Raw genomic sequence first — 9,781 nt, 5'->3', positions numbered from 1 at the left:
TATGAATCTATCCAATCACTCAGAATCCATTTACAGTAGTATTCAACAATTAAAGAAGGAAGTCAGGAAGTTGACAAAAAGCGATGAGTCAGATTGGCTAACAAAGATGTTCAAGGGTTGGGGATTGTCTGGATTGTTGATATCTCTGCTCAAGACTGTGGGGGTAGTGATCTTGATTGTGATAACTGTGCTCCTAATGTTGCCCTGTTTTCTCAGCCTTCTGCAAAGGGCCCTGCAGAGGGCCGCCAGAGCAATATTTTTAGCACAAATACAAAAAGGGGGAATTGTCGGGGAATGCAGCCAATCTGCCAAATGCCTGACGGTGCATGAGCAGCCTGACCTTGAGCAGCTTGTGGTATATCCTTGAGAGTCTGGAAAGTCCCAAGCAAGAAAATGATAAGAAGAACCGTCTTGACAAATCCGCAGCAAAACTGTTACCCAAACATGAATTGTTAGTTACTAACTAAACCAATCATATATGAACACATACTCTGAAGAAGGTTATAAAAAAGCTTGTTAGAACAATAAAGTAGCCATTTTGACACAATCTGATGTTTGTCGTGTCTGTCTCTACTGCGACACTGTTCCTGTGGTCGAGGGGGAGGCTTAAACAAATCAGTTAGATCTTGTTCTGGTGCCTGATGAATTTTATTTGTCTTTGTACATCTTTGTCCAATACTACATGCTGAACAACACCGCCTCAGTTTACCTCTAAGCTCCTTGTTGTTCTCTCGCTCAAGTGCAAGCACCATGGGGTCCTGTGGGGGTACCATTCCACAGTCCCTTTGCCACTCCGGATGGTTTTGGAGGGTGAAAAACATGTCTGCATACGAAACCTCATCCCATTTTCCCTCTCTCCTTAAAAACAGCATTAGTTGTAATGGGTCAATAGATTATAATACTCTATTAAGTGGCCACTTAGCATCACCTTCTAACTTATACAACGGCCACCATTGACTGCAATACTTATTAAGGTTCTTTTTATTTTCCGTACCTCCAGTCCCAACAAAATCTTTCCAGTGGGCAATTACACAACCCAAAGGACTCTTCCTCAATACTCCTGATTGTTTCCCATTTTAATACTCCTCCTAATGATTCTTAAGTTTGATTTTGGCTTCTCCTTTTAATAAGCTTCCATGCAAATCATTTCTTACACTTCTTTATATTCTTCCCTCAGTTTTCTTCCCACACGTCCCAAATTTCTGGAATTAAATTTTCCCTTCCACACCAATCTCACTATTTCGTATTCTTGGTGAGCTCTTTCCCAATCATAAAAGTGTGGAATTTGGGGAAAAAACTCAAGGCAGTCTGGTTTCCGTCTGCTAGATGTACAGGACCACCTCCTCCCACAAGATTTACACTTCAACAAAACCCAAGCCGGATGCTAATTATTATATAGTCCAGTTGCAAGCCCACATACAAAACAGGGAATCACCCCTATTAAGACGTAAAGACATTCACACATTAACAAACATACATACACCTATAAATTTCAACATATCATTTCCACACACCCACACAAAATCATAAACTTCCAAACATTCACATCATACAATCATCGCTCCAGTTGACAACCTTTCAGCAGCTGCAAAAATAAACCAAGCGCAATTGCGAGGGGGCGCGCTTACCCTTCTCCTGCCTCTTATATACCAGTCATCGACAGGTCCATCCTGGCTCCCGATACTGGGATGCAGCGGTCACCCCAGATTTGCTCGATCTACCCCCAAGATCACTAGCGGCCGCTCTATTGGTCAGCAAATCCCCCTTGTTACCATACAGGGTACCCTCCTCCCATACGGGAACTCTGCTGCACGCCAGACATCGCAATTTACCAGCTGCCCCGGCCCATACGATTTACAGGCTCCCTCTGAGACACATACCGTTTGGTCGGTGGCTTCAGGAGGTCGTTGTCTGCTCCCGCAGTGAGCGGCTGGCAGCGGAGGCCCCTCCGAGGAAAGTGCTCGGGGCGCGCCGAGGGGCGTCCGCTCCGCAGTCGGTCCCGCAGCCGAGCAGAGAGTCTCCTGCCTGGCTCGCCAAACTGACGTGCGGAAACAGACTCCACAATCAGTGAGATTGTAAAGTAGGTATGTTTATTCAGCGCTGGGCAGCACGGGGGTAGTCCCACCAAAGTCGTGCGCGCCCGACTCAGCAATTCGCTTCAAGTTTATACAGTCAAGCGTTACATATTCACAATACGCCTATACATATGCATGACCTGTCCCCGCTTCATATTAAAATTAGCTCCGAGAGGTCATTTCCATAGTCTCCTCTCAACTGCGCTTGCGCAGTGCCTCTTTATGGTGGTTGCCTGGTGGTCGCAGAGATGAAGATAGATGACTCCTCTTCGTCACCACTAGTAACCTCTTTTCTTGCGCAGGCTCAGTGGTTTCTTGGTATTCACCCAAGCCGCAAGACCAGTCTTAGCTGGCTCTTGGGGCCTGCTCCTGCTTCTTATCAGGAACTGTCTCTGCCTCATTGGCTGGTTCTTGGGACCAGCTCTTCTTATCAAGGACTGTCTCTATGTCAGCTAATTTCAACAATGTAAGCGCTAAACATCATCTTTCATCCCCCTTTATTATGTCTACTGAGATTCTTTTGACTCCCCTTGTCTCATCTGATAAGCCTTAAGCTCATCTTTCAGAGTGGTAAGGGCTTCCGTATGTTGCAAAGTCCAATCCCATTTTCTGTTTTTTCGGGGCAAGTCATAAAGAGGGCAGCCAATCACCAAAAACCCTGGTATATGTTTTCTCCAATAGCCCAAGGTACCTAACAGCTGTTGTAATTCCGTTTTATTACTTGGAGTCTGTCCCTTTTCAATAGCTGATAGAGTGTCATCAGGTACCGCAACTGCTCCAGCTATCCACCATGCCCCTAGGAATTTGACTTCTTGTCCTGGACCTTGGCATTTAGAAGATGGAATGTCTAGCCCATTCTTGACTAACAGATTCCAGATGGCCTCAGCCACTTGCCCTACCTGTTCCTTGTTGTCCCCACCAACTAGGATATCATCTATGTATTCATATATGTGGACACCTGGTGGTACCTCCACAGCATCAAGGAGCTTGGCTAAAGCATTTTGGGCAATAGCAGGGGAGTGCTTGTATCCCTGGGGAAGTCAGTTAAAAGTGTATTGGGTCCCTTCCCAAGTGAAGGCAAACTGGGGTTTGTCCTCTTCCCTTAGGGGAACCATAAAAAACATATCTTTGACGTCTAAAGCAGCCATCCATGGGTGGGCTGCAGCCTGTATTGCTTTTATCACTGAGGCGATACTTGGAACAGCAGCAGTTAATGGTGGGGTATTACTATTCAATCTTCTATAATCACTTGTTAGTCACCACCTTCCATCTGATTTACAGACTGGCCAAACAGGGGAATTGTAAGGAGAATGTGTGCGACTGATGATCTCTCTTTTCTCCAGATCATTAATTACTTCCAAAATGCCCCATTTGGCCGCGGCTGGAAGTGGGTATTGAGGGACACGGGTTACCTTAGATTGCAGTAGTGCAGGAGCAACCTGCAATGTTCTCACATGAATAGCCTCTGCCTCCCTGCCCCCAAAGCTCCACACCCTACCATTGGGTAGATACCATTGTCTGCCTGCCAGCACATCAAATCCCAGTATATTTCCCTCATAGGGGCTTAAAGCCACCTCCACAGCTGTCATTCCCTTTTCCCCAGGTAGCCAAAGTTGGGTTCGAGCTATGGGACATTTTTCTGCCACCCCTGTTACTCCTATAATGTTTATAGCCTTTCTCGATGGTTTCCTTCCCAGCTCACTAGCTTGTCGTTCGTTTAAAACACTAATTTGGGCTCCTGTATCAATTAAGAATTCTAAACTTATCCGTCTTGGACCCACAGGAATGTGTATATAAGGCTCCTTATCCGCAGACCATTGGCAGGTATTCACCATGCGGACTGGGCGGCCTGAACCCCAAACCGCACCTTCTAGTTTTTTAGCCCTTCCAGTTCCTCTCACAGTGCCGCGAAAGGGTCCCGTTTCTCCTCCCGAGGGGGCGGGGTTGCTGGCGCTTCCCTTTGGTCTCTAGTTTTCCCCTCCAGCAATCCCACTCCCAAACGCCGCCAGCGGCCTGCCCGTCCAGCACGGCTCGGGCTGCCCCCAGTGCCGGTGCCTTCCGCCAGAGATCGTTCCTTCCGGGATCGTAGTTCCGACCCGACGGCCCGCGAGTTCGAGACCGCTCGGGGCGGGGTTTACAACCGGCTGGGCGGACCTTCCTGCTGCCCCCCGTGCCACCGCCCGGCTCCGTCCATCCCATCTCACGCCAGTGAACTACTATGCTGTGCTCTACTTCCGCCCAAGTCATCACATGCGCGGGCGATCTCTGGGAGTTCTGCTGGTTGCGCTCAATGGCCCCCTGGATTCTTTCTCTGAGGGACTGGACGTGTATCTTTAAAGCATCCGGCAGACCTCTAATAAGGGGTCTGAGGTGGCGGGGATCCACCGGTGCAGTCATCGGTATCCCTTGCTGCCCTCTATCATACATGGCCTGAACACAGGTGGTTTTTTTGCACTCCCTCCATTAACTCTGACAGTCCCTTTACCCAGATAGTAACAGGTTCTCTCTCCTTGGGGTCCACACCCCCAGCTCAGTAAGCTAATTGGGATGTTATCGACCTGTCACCTGCCGGTCCATCACTCAGAAACACTCCCGGTCCCCAGTAGCCTCTTGCTTCATCATCACTCAACAGTATCCGATCCCCCCCCCCCCCCCCCCCCATTAAAGAAACTCTCCACAAATACTCAGTTTCAGTTTCGCCCGGCTTGCGCGAAAACTTAGCTTGTAACTTGTTGAGTTCGGGTCCCGACCAAGGGGTTGGGCAAATAGTGGTTCTGGGGCTTCCACCATGCGGACCTGTGTGCCTTTCTGTTTTAATAAGGGGTCGCACGTCCCTTTCCTCCAATTCCTGTACCTCTTCAGAGCTGTTTTCATCAGTCTCCCCAGATGTCCCCATCCCAATCCTTAGGGTCCGTACCCGTGATTAACTGTTGGATTTGGGTAATACTGGGGGGCTTTTTTGCTTGTGCTAGCATAATTTCAATCTTTCATTCCAATAGACACATCCGCTCCCTTGCCCATTCTATCTCTGGGGGGAAAGGGCTATAGCCATGCTTCCGTAATAATTCCTCTATTAACACCATCCTGCCGACTACACCAATTTAAAATGTTACAGAGGCACGCACAATCAAATCCAACAGCTGTTAAAAGTCAGATTTCTTCTTCAGTAAAAAGTTAGAACTCCAGTAACATTTGTAAACCATAGGTTCAGTGATGTAAGGGGAATTAGTACTACACAGCCGACTTACTTAAGAATTCTTAAGATCTAAAATGATGACTCAAAATGCGCATATCACTCACCTAAAAGATGAGGGCTCTCAACCTCGAGAAGTTACCTAGGGCAGCGTCCCGACCCAAGGGGGAGTCCCCGACTGCAGACCCACTGCTCCGAGAAGGACTGATTCCAACATGTCCTCCAGTGGGACCCCATTTATACCCTTGTCGAATCTGATCTGTGGTCATTTTAATCCCTATTGGCCAAAAGGTCACTTCAATGTACCTGGCGCATCTCGATTGGTCAGCTCAGTTTTCAACCTGCGGCCTCTAGGGTTTGGGGTTTTTTTCCTCTCCTCCCTGCCTGGAGAAGTTTCGTTTCCTGTTGTGGGGGGGGGGGGGGTGTACTGCCACAAACATGCAGATATCTTAAAATCTATACGCACAGACATTGAAATCCTTCCTGTATCTATCACACAACAGAAGCTACCCTTTGACTGGGGGACTGGAAAATAAATCAAAACACACATTCAAATTTAAGTTTCAAATTTGCTTGCACTTTTCACCAGGAACATGCTGCACATTACGATGGTATTGCTAGTATCACTTCTTTTAAAAGCATATGTACAGGAAAATGTAAGCACACAGATGGCCAGTGTTGCTCTGAATGCACGCTGTGGGACCATAGCCCACTATAGGAACTAAATTAAAATGTTGACTTAGAAATGAAGGGTCAAATTTAGTTCAGTCAAATTCACATTAAAACAAGCATGAAATCAGTGGAACCAGTCAGAAAAGCAAAGAAAGTGGAATGAGATGCAAAGTATATAAAAATAATATCTATCTGTTCTTAATCATTAAATACTCTATGTGAAGGGAACCATATTTCTCCTGCCCAAATAATGGCCACCCAGAATCTGTAGGTTAGCAAGGTTAATACAGAAACACATTAATGGATCATGATGGAGATGATTTGAAAGCTCTTCCGTGCATACCTAATAAGTACTTGCTATTTCTAACTTACCTATGTGTGATTTAGGATTTCATTATTTGTAATGCAATCTAATTAACGTTTACATATCTGCCATTGAAGATTATCTCTGTTATTTGTTTTAATTTGCATGCTACCTGTTTTTGGCAAAATAACTTTCATGTCCTCAGATGTGATCATTAGGAAATATTCTGTCAAAGACGACAGTTGTCAGAGCAACCTCGGAAGTCCTGGGAGAGACCGAGAGCATCACAGGTGCTTCAGAATGGATTTACTTCTGTAATAGACTGGTAACAGTAGTCATGATGGCAGCATAGTAACAAAATTCTGAATTATTTGTCCATTATTATGCCCAGCCCTGAAAAGCATGTCCTAACTGACTCATGGCCTTGCAAAAAGCAGGCTGCAATGTTCTAGTTATTTATGCTTGGAAGTCTTCTGTAGAGTTTAATGAGTTAGGAGCCTTCAATCTGCAGTGCCATAAGCTGCCTTCAGATGTTCAAGTATATACAACCAGCTCTTAGATACTCCTATGGAATTTAAGAATGCCAGTACCTTAGTGGATATATGCAGAATCTTTCAGGCTTGCCTCTTTGTACATAAAAACTCTAAGGGCCTGGCCTTTATTGGCATATTTTTTATGTTTCAGCTTTTATGGGGAGAAAGGCAGTCATATATTTCACCATTATGAAATATTAATAACTGGAAATAAAACATCATTGTTATATAAAAATTTCTATCATCTCTTACTTTGTTGCTTTATTGATTAGGGTTTTTATTAAAAAGAAAAATATTAGCAGACTTCCTCTGTGATAGTTTAGTTGTAACTGTGGATAGGATTTCATGGCACCAGCATATATGTCTCCAGGATTTATTACTCAGTTCTTGTCTGCTCTTTTATGAATTTCATCCAAGAGATGCTTGAACACTGAGCTCTTGAAATGTCTCCCTTGTGGTGGTTTAACCGCACTGAGCTGCATCAGCAAATACCATTGACACTCACAAAGGCAGCAACTGTTACATTCCAGCATAGTTTGATTTAGTGTAGAATTTTTATAGATGTAGTCTGCTGTAACCCTTTTATATCCATTACTTTAATGCAAGCCAGGTCTAAAAATCAGTTTCATGGAGTTTAAAAGACTCTGGTATTCCTCTGGAATTTTATCTTGCAAATATGAGAAATAACAGCACAGGTATGGTCCAACATGTGAAGAAAAATCCGAACATGTAGTATTTTTTTTAAAGTCATGTTTAACCACTTGGTGAACAAATTAATCTTAACTATTGAAATATTTTTAAAGATACTTCAAAATATGCAAAATCAAAGATAATTTCTAGAAGGTGAGGCATAGGACCTGTACACAACTGTGCATCTATGTCTGCATATTCAGTTTCAGTGATGAACTTTGGAAATCAAATAACATTTAGTAAGCCTGCTGTATGCATAAAGATACTTGTGAGTGAAAATTTGGGTATGGAATCATGGAAACAACATTAAATATTTGGCTCTAAGCTTTACACATGTCAACATGCAGTGAATGAAAAGGAGGTTAGAGGAAGAGGTCAGCACTCAAATCTCATTAAACTGCTCTTTATGTGGGGGAAGAATGTACATCAACTGCCTTCATTGAAGGACAAATGGCATGCAAGTGTTATGGCTCTTACTGCTCTCAGCAATGAAAGGGAAGATCAAAAATGTAAACACAAATCACATCTGCAAGGTGATTGTTAAATAATGGACAACACTGGAACAAGAAAAGACAATGGCTGAACACTGATGACAGATAAGAATGAGAAGTCCTCAATTTTGTCGTTATGAAGTGCAGGTCTTGGAACCTGATAGCATATGTCCATACATTTCATGTGGTTTGTTCAAACTTTTATGGTTTTAATATTTTGTACCTTCTATGAAAACTGGTTTGCTGCTAGGTGACTGTGCAAGTGAGATTTGATAAATGATCATATATTAACATTATGGTTGAAACAATGGACAAAGGGTAACCGGGGAGATAATTACCAAGTCTAGTCAAGTGATTAACTAGCAATTATTCATAAGTTTTGCAGTTCTTTGCTCTTATGACTAGATGTTCCTGTACCCTAGATGAGAACAATGTTGAAACTGACCACATGTGATTGAAACTGCATTAAGCTTCAAGATCAAAGAACAAGGACAAGAATAAAGACTTCAAGGACAGCCAGCAAGAACTTCAAATGGGTCGGTGGTCGCAAAAGCAGCCCTTCAACTCAAATGGCTCCTTCATTGCGCATGATCGGATGTAGGCAGTACTAAGATAATCAGTTGCAATTATTTTTATGTATATGTATACTAATCTGATTAATATGCAATTAGTTATTCTATATAACCTGTTTGTGCTAAAGCTGTGGTATGCACGCTAGGTGGAATTATCCCCCGTGCATCCAGAGCTGCAATAAAGAATGCCTGCTTTCTAAAACTCCAAAACGAGTCATAGAGAGTTTCTTCAACCAGCTTTTTGGTATCAAGCCAATAGATTTAAGTGAGGTTGGGAGCTCTCCCAAAGACTTCCTGGGTGATGCTGCCAAGTCACCAAGGCATCCATTTTCAAAATTCTTCATTTAGACAAGCTTGAAACAAATGGGAGATAGAAGAAGTGATCAGCAGCTCAGAATATCTTGCTCTAGTCCATTCAAATATGGCTCCCAAAACAGGTAGTCTCTAATGCATTAAAGGTTAATGGACATCAAGTAGAATCTGTATTACTTGAGGTTCCCCATCTGCAAAATGAATGCAGCTTCAGGTTAACAAACATGAGTCAACAAACATTACTGGGTCTGTCTTCACCTTCTCTTACTGTTGCATTATTCTACTTGATCTGTATCATTTCACCTTATATTGCCTGCCTGCTTTAGAAACATTTATTGAAACTCCAAACAGACAGGTTTTGGTGGCCATCCTTCCTTTGTAACCTCTCCTTCCTTCTTGCAACTTCACTGTAGAGGCTGATGGATGAAATGCACAGAGAACTGATGCTCCTCTTGGTCCACTGTGATCGTGTAATCTCTTCACTTACTCTGCCAATTTCTAATCTGACTGCCACAGGCAGTCCTTATTGATAGAATTGCAACTAAAAGAACAACTTGCATTTGTAAAACTCACTCACAGGAGTGAGAATATGTAAGACTGAGCCCTTAAAAATCCACTACCCATATGAACACCCAAGAGCATGCTACTCCATGAGTTCCATTTCTGTTTTCTTCGACCCCCTTACATAGGTGATGTAACATGTTTTACCATGGCACAAATTTCCAAAACACTGTATGAACATCAAGGCAACATTACAGTGTGCATGTCAATAATCATTCATTCATGGATTCTGTTCTGGGAAATTGCTAGTTGTGCTGAACTATCCATCAGTTCTAAAATTCAGCATACTGAAGGATTGAACAAAACAAATATTAAATTCACTTATTGCACCTAAACACAGTTTCTGGTTCATAACAAATTATTTTTTTCTAATTTATA

General features: G+C 43.5%; 1 long non-coding RNA gene across 1 annotated transcript; it reads right to left on the bottom strand.

Moving 5' to 3' along the window:
• Positions 1-1,088: 1,088 nt before the first annotated feature.
• On the bottom strand, positions 1,089-1,438 carry LOC121232970. The gene is made up of 2 exons (XR_005931776.1): positions 1,341-1,438; positions 1,089-1,167 (listed from the first exon to the last, which is right to left on the bottom strand). It is a non-coding gene; the product is annotated as an uncharacterized LOC121232970 (long non-coding RNA).
• Positions 1,439-9,781: the final 8,343 nt, after the last annotated feature.

This window comes from Aquila chrysaetos (assembly GCF_900496995.4).
Source record: "Aquila chrysaetos chrysaetos chromosome W unlocalized genomic scaffold, bAquChr1.4 W_unloc_2, whole genome shotgun sequence".
NCBI classification, from domain to species: Eukaryota; Metazoa; Chordata; class Aves; order Accipitriformes; family Accipitridae; genus Aquila; species Aquila chrysaetos.
The sequence above is the reverse complement of the archived record's forward strand: the minus strand, read 5'-3'. Positions and strand labels throughout refer to the sequence as shown.